This window comes from Sturnus vulgaris, unplaced genomic scaffold, assembly GCF_052056855.1.
Source record: "Sturnus vulgaris isolate bStuVul1 unplaced genomic scaffold, bStuVul1.hap1 Scaffold_146, whole genome shotgun sequence".
Classification (NCBI taxonomy): domain Eukaryota; kingdom Metazoa; phylum Chordata; class Aves; order Passeriformes; family Sturnidae; genus Sturnus; species Sturnus vulgaris.
The window spans coordinates 822,449-831,794 of record NW_028276065.1 but is presented as its reverse complement, the minus strand read 5'-3'; positions in this window follow the sequence as shown (position 1 = coordinate 831,794).

Genomic DNA, 9,346 nt, shown 5'->3' with positions numbered 1-9,346 from the left:
GTCATCCACTTTGTGTTTCTGCTGCTTCTGCTGTTAGGAATTGCTCCTTGAAAGACGAGCGAGAGCGTCTTTCTGGGTGCATTGCACTGAGTGAGTGCTTGCTAGGGTCTTTGCACTCGGAGCCAAGGCAAGAGGGCGTGCTTGCTCGCAGAACTGAGAACACGCTTTTGGGCAGAGCTGAAACAGACCGCTGGAGTTCAGCTCTCTCCGGACGGCAGAAGGCGAAGAACGAAGCCGCTTGCGAGCGGAGCAGTGCAGCGAAGAGCACACGAGTGAGTGCTCGCTAGTAACTTTGCACTCGGAGCCAAGGCAAGAGGGCGTGCTTGCCTGCTGAACTGAGAACAAGCTGTTTGGGCAGAGCTGAAACTGACCGCTGGAGTTCAGCTCCTTACGACTGCTAAGGGCACTTGCGAGGGAAAGCGAGAGTCAACCACCTTCCTCTCCTAGTAGCCTGTAACGTGGTGCACACAAACAAGGCTCTTGTGCCGCTTCGTTCACCGCCCTCGCCCACGCCTACGCCTGGCTCCGCTTTCACTTCCCGGCGGCCAGAAGACGCTGCAGGGGCGCCACATAGCCAGCAGTGTGCCGGCAGCCAAGAGCTCGAGAACGCTGCTTCTGCCCAAGCCAGCCTAGGGCGTTCACCTTTGTTCTCAGAGCTCCGTGCAACAGTCTGCCTCTCTGGCAGTTCGAATGGAAAACGAAAGCTTTTCGCCTACGCCCTTCACAGAGATCCGTTGCCAGGACGAGAATGACTTGTAGCCGGAGCTCGCCTCCGCCGCGAGGAAGCTGCTCTTAGCACCGCATTGCAGGGACACGTCTCGCTTCTTGACTACGTGCTTAGCGCTCTCCGAATTCGCTGCTAGCCCCACGGTCCTTCTCAGCTGGAAGTAGCAGCGCTCGCAGTACATAGATCTTCGCAAGGACCGAAGACCCGGAGGGACATATCTCACACGAAAATGTGGCAGGACAGAGACGTGTTCTACATTTTCCCTTCTCGTCATCCACTTTGTGCTTCTGCTCCTTCTGCTGTTAGGAATCTCTCCCTGAAAGACGAGCGAGAGCGTCTTTCTGGGTGCACTGCACTGAGTGAGTGCTCGCTAGGGTCTTTGCACTCGGAGCCAAGGCAAGAGGGCGTGCTTGCTCGCAGAACTGAGAACACGCTTTTGGGCAGAGCTGAAACTGACCGCTGGAGTTCAGCTCTCTCCGGACGGCAGAAGGCGAAGAACGAAGCCGCTTGCGAGCGGCGCTGTGCAGCGAAGAGCACACGAGTGAGTGCTCGCTAGTGACTATGCACTCGGAGCCAAGGCAACAGGGCGTGCTTGCCAGCTGAACTGAGAACACGCTGTTGGGCAGAGCTGAAACTGACCGCTGGAGTTCAGCTCCTTCCTACTGCTAAGGGCACTTGCGAAGGAAAGCGAGAGTCAACCACCTTCCTCTCCTAGTAGCCTGTAACGTGGTGCACACAAGCACGGCTCTTGTGCCGCTTCGTTCACCGCCCTCGCCCACGCCTACGCCTGGCTCCGCTTTCACTTGCCGGCGGCCAGAAGCCCCTGCAGGGGCGCCACATAGCCAGCAATGTGCCGGCAGCCAAGAGCTCGAGAACGCTGCTTCTGCCCAAGCCCGCCTAGGGCGTGCACCTTTGTTCTCAGAGCTCCGTGCAACAGTCTGCCTCTCACGCACTTCGAATGGAAAACGAAAGCTTTTCGCCTACCCCCTTCACAGAGATGCGTTGCCAGGACGAGAATGACTTGTAGCCGGAGCTCGCCCCCGCCGCGAGGAAGCTGCTCTTAGCACCGCATTGCAAGGACACGTCTCGCTTCTTGACTACGTGCTTAGCGCTCTCCGAATTCGCTGCTAGCTCCGCGGTCCTTCTCAGCTGCAAGTAGCTGCGCTCGCAGTACATAGAGCTTCGCAAGGACCGAAGACCCGGAGGGACATATCGCACACGAAAATGTGGCAGGACAGAGACGTGTTCTACATTGTCCTTTCTCTTCATCCAGTTTGTACATCTGCTTCCTTTGCTGTTAGGAATCGCTCCTTGAAAGACAAGCGAGAGCGTCTTTCTGGTTGCACTGCACTGAGTGCTCGCTAGGGGCTTTGCACTCGGAGCCAAGGCAAGAGGGCGTGCTTGCCAGCTGAACTGAGAACACGCTGTTGGGCAGAGCTGAAACTGACCGCTGGAGTTCAGCTCCTTCCTACTGCTAAGGGCACCTGGGAAGGCAAGGGGGAGTCAACCACCTTCCTCTCCTAGTAGCCTGTAACGTGGTGCACACAAGCACGGCTCTTGTGCCGCTTCGTTCACCGCCCTCTCCCTCGCCCTCGCCTGGCGCCGCTTTCACTTCCCGGCGGCCAGAAGCCGCTGCAGGGGCGCCCCACTGCCAGCAGTGTTCTGGCAGCCAAGAGCTCGAGAACGCTGCTTCTGCCCAAGCCCGCCTAGGACGTGCACCTTTGTTCTCAGAGCTCCGTGCAACAGTCTGCCTCTCTCTCACTTCGAACGGAAAACGAAAGCTTTTCGCATAAGCCCTTCACAGAGATCCCTTGCCAGGACGAGAATGACTTGTAGCCGGAGCTCGCCCCCGCCGCGAGGAAGCTGCTCTTAGCACCGCATTGCAGGGACACGTCTCGCTTCTTGACTACGTGCTTAGCGCTCTCCGAATTCGCTGCTAGCCCCACGGTCCTTCTCAGCTGCAAGTAGCAGCGCTCGCAGTACATAGAGCTTCGCAAGGACCGAAGACCCGGAGGGAAGTATCGCACACGAAAATGTACGAGGACAGAGACGTGTTCTACTTTATCCTTTCTCGTCATCCAGTTTGTACATCTGCTTCCTTTGCTGTTAGGAATCGCTCCTTGAAAGACGAGCGAGAGCGTCTTTCTGGGTGCACTGCACTGAGTGCTCGCTAGGGTCTTTGCACTCGGAGCCAAGGCAAGAGGGCGTGCTTGCTCGCAGAACTGAGAACACGCTTTTGGGCAGAGCTTAAACTGACCGCTGGAGTTCAGCTCTCTCCGTACGGCAGAAGGCGAAGAACGAAGCCGCTTGCGAGCGGCGCTGTGCAGCGAAGAGCACACGAGTGAGTGCTCGCTAGGGACTATGCACTCGGAGCCAAGGCAACAGGGCGTGCTTGCCAGCTGAACTGAGAACACGCTGTTGGGCAGAGCTGAAACTGACCGCTGGAGTTCAGCTCCTTCCGACTGCTAAGGGCACCTGGGAAGGCAAGCGAGAGTCAACCACCTTCCTCTCCTAGTAGCCTGTAACGTGGTGCACAAAAACACGGCTCTTGTGCCGCTTCGTTCACCGCCCTCGCCCACGCCTACGCCTGGCTCCGCTTTCACTTGCCGGCGGCCAGAAGACGCTGCAGGGGCGCCACATAGCCAGCAGTGTGCCGGCAGCCAAGAGCTCGAGAACGCTGCTTCTGCCCAAGCCCGCCTAGGACGTGCACATTTGTTCTCAGAGCTCCGTGCAACAGTCTGCCTCTCTCGCAGTTCGAACGGAAAACGAAAGCTTTTCGCCTAAGCCCTTCACAGAGATCCGTTGCCAGAACGAGAATGACTTGTAGCCGGAGCTCGCCCCCGCCGCGAGGAAGCTGCTCTTAGCACCGCATTGCAGGGACACGTCTCGCTTCTTGACTACGTGCTTAGCGCTCTCCGAATTCGCTGCTAGCCCCACGGTCCTTCTCAGCTGCAAGTAGCAGCGCTCGCAGTACATAGAGCTTCGCAAGGACCGAAGACCCGGAGGGAAGTATCGCACACGAAAATGTACGAGGACAGAGACGTGTTCTACTTTATCCTTTCTCGTCATCCAGTTTGTACATCTGCTTCCTTTGCTGTTAGGAATCGCTCCTTGAAAGACGAGCGAGAGCGTCTTTCTGGGTGCACTGCACTGAGTGCTCGCTAGGGTCTTTGCACTCGGAGCCAAGGCAAGAGGGCGTGCTTGCTCGCAGAACTGAGAACACGCTTTTGGGCAGAGCTTAAACTGACCGCTGGAGTTCAGCTCTCTCCGGACGGCAGAAGGCGAAGAACGAAGCCGCTTGCGAGCGGCGCTGTGCAGCGAAGAGCACACGAGTGAGTGCTCGCTAGGGACTATGCACTCGGAGCCAAGGCAACAGGGCGTGCTTGCCAGCTGAACTGAGAACACGCTGTTGGGCAGAGCTGAAACTGACCGCTGGAGTTCAGCTCCTTCCGACTGCTAAGGGCACCTGGGAAGGCAAGCGAGAGTCAACCACCTTCCTCTCCTAGTAGCCTGTAACGTGGTGCACAAAAACACGGCTCTTGTGCCGCTTCGTTCACCGCCTTCTCCCTCGCCCACGCCTGGCTCCGCTTTCACTTCCCGGCGGCCAGAAGCCGCTGCAGGGGCGCCACATAGCCAGCAGTGTGCCGCCTGCCAAGAGCTCGAGAACGCTGCTTCTGCCCAAGCCCGCCTAGGACGTGCACCTTTGTTCTCAGAGCTCCGTGCAACAGTCTGCCTCTCTCGCAGTTCGAACGGAAAACGAAAGCTTTTCGCCTACGCCCTTCACAGAGATCCGTTGCCAGAACGAGAATGACTTGTAGCCGGAGCTCGCCCCCGCCGCGAGGAAGCTGCTCTTAGCACCGCATTGCAGGGACACGTCTCGCTTCTTGACTACGTGCTTAACGCTCTCCGAAATTCGCTGCTAGCCCCACGGTCCTTCTCAGCTGCAAGTAGCAGCGCTCGAAGTACATAGAGCTTCGCAAGGACCGAAGACCCGGAGGGAAGTACCGCACACGAAAATGTACGAGGACAGAGACGTGTTCTACTTTATCCTTTCTCGTCATCCAGTTTGTACATCTGCTTCCTTTGCTGTTAGGAATCGCTCCTTGAAAGACGAGCGAGAGCGTCTTTCTGGGTGCACTGCACTGAGTGAGTGCTCGCTAGGGTCTTTGCACTCGGAGCGAAGGCAAGAGGGCGTGCTTGCTCGCAGAACTGAGAACACGCTTTTGGGCAGAGCTGAAACTGACCGCTGGAGTTCAGCTCTCTCCGGACGGCAGAAGGCGAAGAACGAAGCCGCTTGCGAGCGGCGCTGTGCAGCGAAGAGCACACGAGTGAGTGCTCGCTAGTGACTATGCACTCGGAGCCAAGGCAACAGGGCGTGCTTGCCAGCTGAACTGAGAACACGCTGTTGGGCAGAGCTGAAACTGACCGCTGGAGTTCAGCTCCTTCCGACTGCTAAGGGCACTTGCGAAGGAAAGCGAGAGTCAACCACCTTCCTCTCCTAGTAGCCTGTAACGTGGTGCACATAAGCACGGCTCTTGTGCCGCTTCGTTCACCGCCCTTTCCCTCGCCCTCCCCTGGCGCCGCTTTCACTTGCCGGCGGCCAGAAGCCGCTGCATGGGCGCCCCACCGCCAGCATTGTGCCGCCTGCCAAGAGCTCGAGAACGCTGCTTCTGCCCAAGCCCGCCTAGGACGTGCACCTTTGTTCTCAGAGCTCCGTGCAACAGTCTGCCTCTCTCTCACTTCGAACGGAAAACGAAAGCTTTTTGCCTAAGCCCTTCACAGAGATCCGTTGCCAGAACGAGAATGACTTGTAGCCGGAGCTCGCCCCCGCCGCGAGGAAGCTGCTCTTAGCACCGCATTGCAGGGACACGTCTCGCTTCTTGTCTACGTGCTTAGCGCTCTCCGAATTCGCTGCTAGCCCCACGGTCTTTCTCAGCTGCAAGTAGCAGCGCTCGCAGTACATAGAGCTTCGCAAGGACCGAAGACCCGGAGGGACATATCGCACACGAAAATGTACGAGGACAGAGACGTGTTCTACATTGTCCTTTCTCGTCATCCAGTTTGTACATCTGCTTCCTTTGCTGTTAGGAATCGCTCCTTGAAAGACAAGCGAGAGCGTCTTTCTGGTTGCACTGCACTGAGTGCTCGCTAGGGTCTTTGCACTCGGAGCCAAGGCAAGAGGGCGTGCTTGCCAGCTGAACTGAGAACACGCTGTTGGGCAGAGCTGAAACTGACCGCTGGAGTTCAGCTCCTTCCGACTGCTAAGGGCACCTGGGAAGGCAAGCGAGAGTCAACCACCTTCCTCTCCTAGCAGCCTGTAACGTGGTGCACAAAACCACGGCTCTTGTGCCGCTTCGTTCACCGCCCTCGCCCACGCCTACGCCTGGCTCCGCTTTCACTTCCCGGCGGCCAGAAGACGCTGCAGGGGCGCCACATAGCCAGCAGTGTGCCGGCAGCCAAGAGCTCGAGAACGCTGCTTCTGCCCAAGCCCGCTTAGGACGTGCACCTTTGTTCTCAGAGCTCCGTGCAACAGTCTGCCTCTCTGGCAGTTCGAACGGAAAACGAAAGCTTTTCGCCTAAGCCCTTCACAGAGATCCGTTGCCAGGACGAGAATGACTTGTAGCCGGAGCTCGCCCCCGCCGCGAGGAAGCTGCTCTTAGCACCGCATTGCAGGGACACGTCTCGCTTCTTGACTACGTGCTTAGCGCTCTCCGAATTCGCTGCTAGCCCCACGGTCCTTCTCAGCTGCAAGTAGCAGCGCTCGCAGTACATAGAGCTTCGCAAGGACCGAAGACCCGGAGGGACATATCTCACACGAAAATGTGGCAGGACAGAGACGTGTTCTACATTGTCCCTTCTCGTCATCCACTTTGTGCTTCTGCTGCTTCTGCTGTTAGGAATCACTCCTTGAAAGACGAGCGAGAGCGTCTTTCTGGGTGCATTGCACTGAGTGAGTGCTTGCTAGTGACTATGCACTCGGAGCCAAGGCAACAGGGCGTGCTTGCCAGCTGAACTGAGAACACGCTGTTGGGCAGAGCTGAAACTGACCGCTGGAGTTCAGCTCCTTCCGACTGCTAAGGGCACCTGGGAAGGCAAGCGAGAGTCAACCACCTTCCTCTCCTAGTAGCCTGTAACGTGGTGCACAAAACCACGGCTCTTGTGCCGCTTCGTTCACCGCCCTCGCCCACGCCTACGCCTGGCTCCGCTTTCACTTGCCGGCGGCCAGAAGACGCTGCAGGGGCGCCACATAGCCAGCAGTGTTCCGGCAGCCAAGAGCTCGAGAACGCTGCTTCTGCCCAAGCCCGCTTAGGACGTGCACCTTTGTTCTCAGAGCTCCGGTCAACAGTCTGTCTCTCTCTCACTTCGAACGGAAAACGAAAGCTTTTCGCCTACGCCCTTCACAGAGATCCGTTGCCAGGACGAGAATGACTTGTAGCCGGAGCTCGCCCCCGCCGCGAGGAAGCTGCTCTTAGCACCGCATTGCAGGGACACGTCTCGCTTCTTGACTACGTGCTTAGCGCTCTCCGAATTCGCTGCTAGCCACACGGTCCTTCTCAGCTGCAAGTAGCAGCGCTCGCAGTACATAGAGCTTCGCAAGGACCGAAGACCCGGAGGGACATATCTCACACGAAAATGTGGCAGGACAGAGACGTGTTCTACATTGTCCTTTCTCGTCATCCACTTTGTGCTTCTGCTGCTTCTGCTGTTAGGAATCACTCCTTGAAAGACGAGCGAGAGCGTCTTTCTGGGTGCATTGCACTGAGTGAGTGCTTGCTAGTGACTATGCACTCGGAGCCAAGGCAACAGGGCGTGCTTGCCAGCTGAACTGAGAACACGCTGTTGGGCAGAGCTGAAACTGACCGCTGGAGTTCAGCTCCTTCCGACTGCTAAGGGCACCTGGGAAGGCAAGCGAGAGTCAACCACCTTCCTCTCCTAGTAGCCTGTAACGTGGTGCACACAAGCACGGCTCTTGTGCCGCTTCGTTCACCGCTCTCTCCCTCGCCCTCGCCTGGCGCCGCTTTCACTTCCCGGCGGCCAGAAGGCGCTGCAGGGGCGCCACATAGCCAGCAGTGTGCCGGCAGCCAAGAGCTCGAGAACGCTGCTTCTGCCCAAGCCCGCCTAGGGCGTGCACCTTTGTTCTCAGAGCTCCGTGCAACAGTCTGCCTCTCTCGCAGTTCCAACGGAAAACGAAAGCTTTTCGCCTACGCCCTTCACAGAGATCCGTTGCCAGGACGAGAATGACCTGTAGCCTGAGCTCGCCCCCGCCGCGAGGAAGCTGCTCTTAGCACCGCATTGCAGGGACACGTCTCGCTTCTTGACTACGTGCATAGCGCTCTCCGAATTCGCTGCTAGCCCCACGGTCCTTCTCAGCTGCAAGTAGCAGCGCTCGCAGTACATAGAGCTTCGCAAGGACCGAAGACCCGGAGGGAAGTATCGCACACGAAAATGTGGCAGGACAGAGACGTGTTCTACATTTTCCCTTCTCGTCATCCACTTTGTGTTTCTGCTGCTTCTGCTGTTAGGAATTGCTCCTTGAAAGACGAGCGAGAGCGTCTTTCTGGGTGCATTGCACTGAGTGAGTGCTTGCTAGGGTCTTTGCACTCGGAGCCAAGGCAAGAGGGCGTGCTTGCTCGCAGAACTGAGAACACGCTTTTGGGCAGAGCTGAAACAGACCGCTGGAGTTCAGCTCTCTCCGGACGGCAGAAGGCGAAGAACGAAGCCGCTTGCGAGCGGAGCAGTGCAGCGAAGAGCACACGAGTGAGTGCTCGCTAGTAACTTTGCACTCGGAGCCAAGGCAAGAGGGCGTGCTTGCCTGCTGAACTGAGAACAAGCTGTTTGGGCAGAGCTGAAACTGACCGCTGGAGTTCAGCTCCTTACGACTGCTAAGGGCACTTGCGAGGGAAAGCGAGAGTCAACCACCTTCCTCTCCTAGTAGCCTGTAACGTGGTGCACACAAACAAGGCTCTTGTGCCGCTTCGTTCACCGCCCTCGCCCACGCCTACGCCTGGCTCCGCTTTCACTTCCCGGCGGCCAGAAGACGCTGCAGGGGCGCCACATAGCCAGCAGTGTGCCGGCAGCCAAGAGCTCGAGAACGCTGCTTCTGCCCAAGCCCGCCTAGGGCGTTCACCTTTGTTCTCAGAGCTCCGTGCAACAGTCTGCCTCTCTGGCAGTTCGAATGGAAAACGAAAGCTTTTCGCCTACGCCCTTCACAGAGATCCGTTGCCAGGACGAGAATGACTTGTAGCCGGAGCTCGCCTCCGCCGCGAGGAAGCTGCTCTTAGCACCGCATTGCAGGGACACGTCTCGCTTCTTGACTACGTGCTTAGCGCTCTCCGAATTCGCTGCTAGCCCCACGGTCCTTCTCAGCTGCAAGTAGCAGCGCTCGCAGTACATAGATCTTCGCAAGGACCGAAGACCCGGAGGGACATATCTCACACGAAAATGTGGCAGGACAGAGACGTGTTCTACATTTTCCCTTCTCGTCATCCACTTTGTGCTTCTGCTCCTTCTGCTGTTAGGAATCTCTCCCTGAAAGACGAGCGAGAGCGTCTTTCTGGGTGCACTGCACTGAGTGAGTGCTCGCTAGGGTCTTTGCACTCGGAGCGAAGGCAAGAGGGC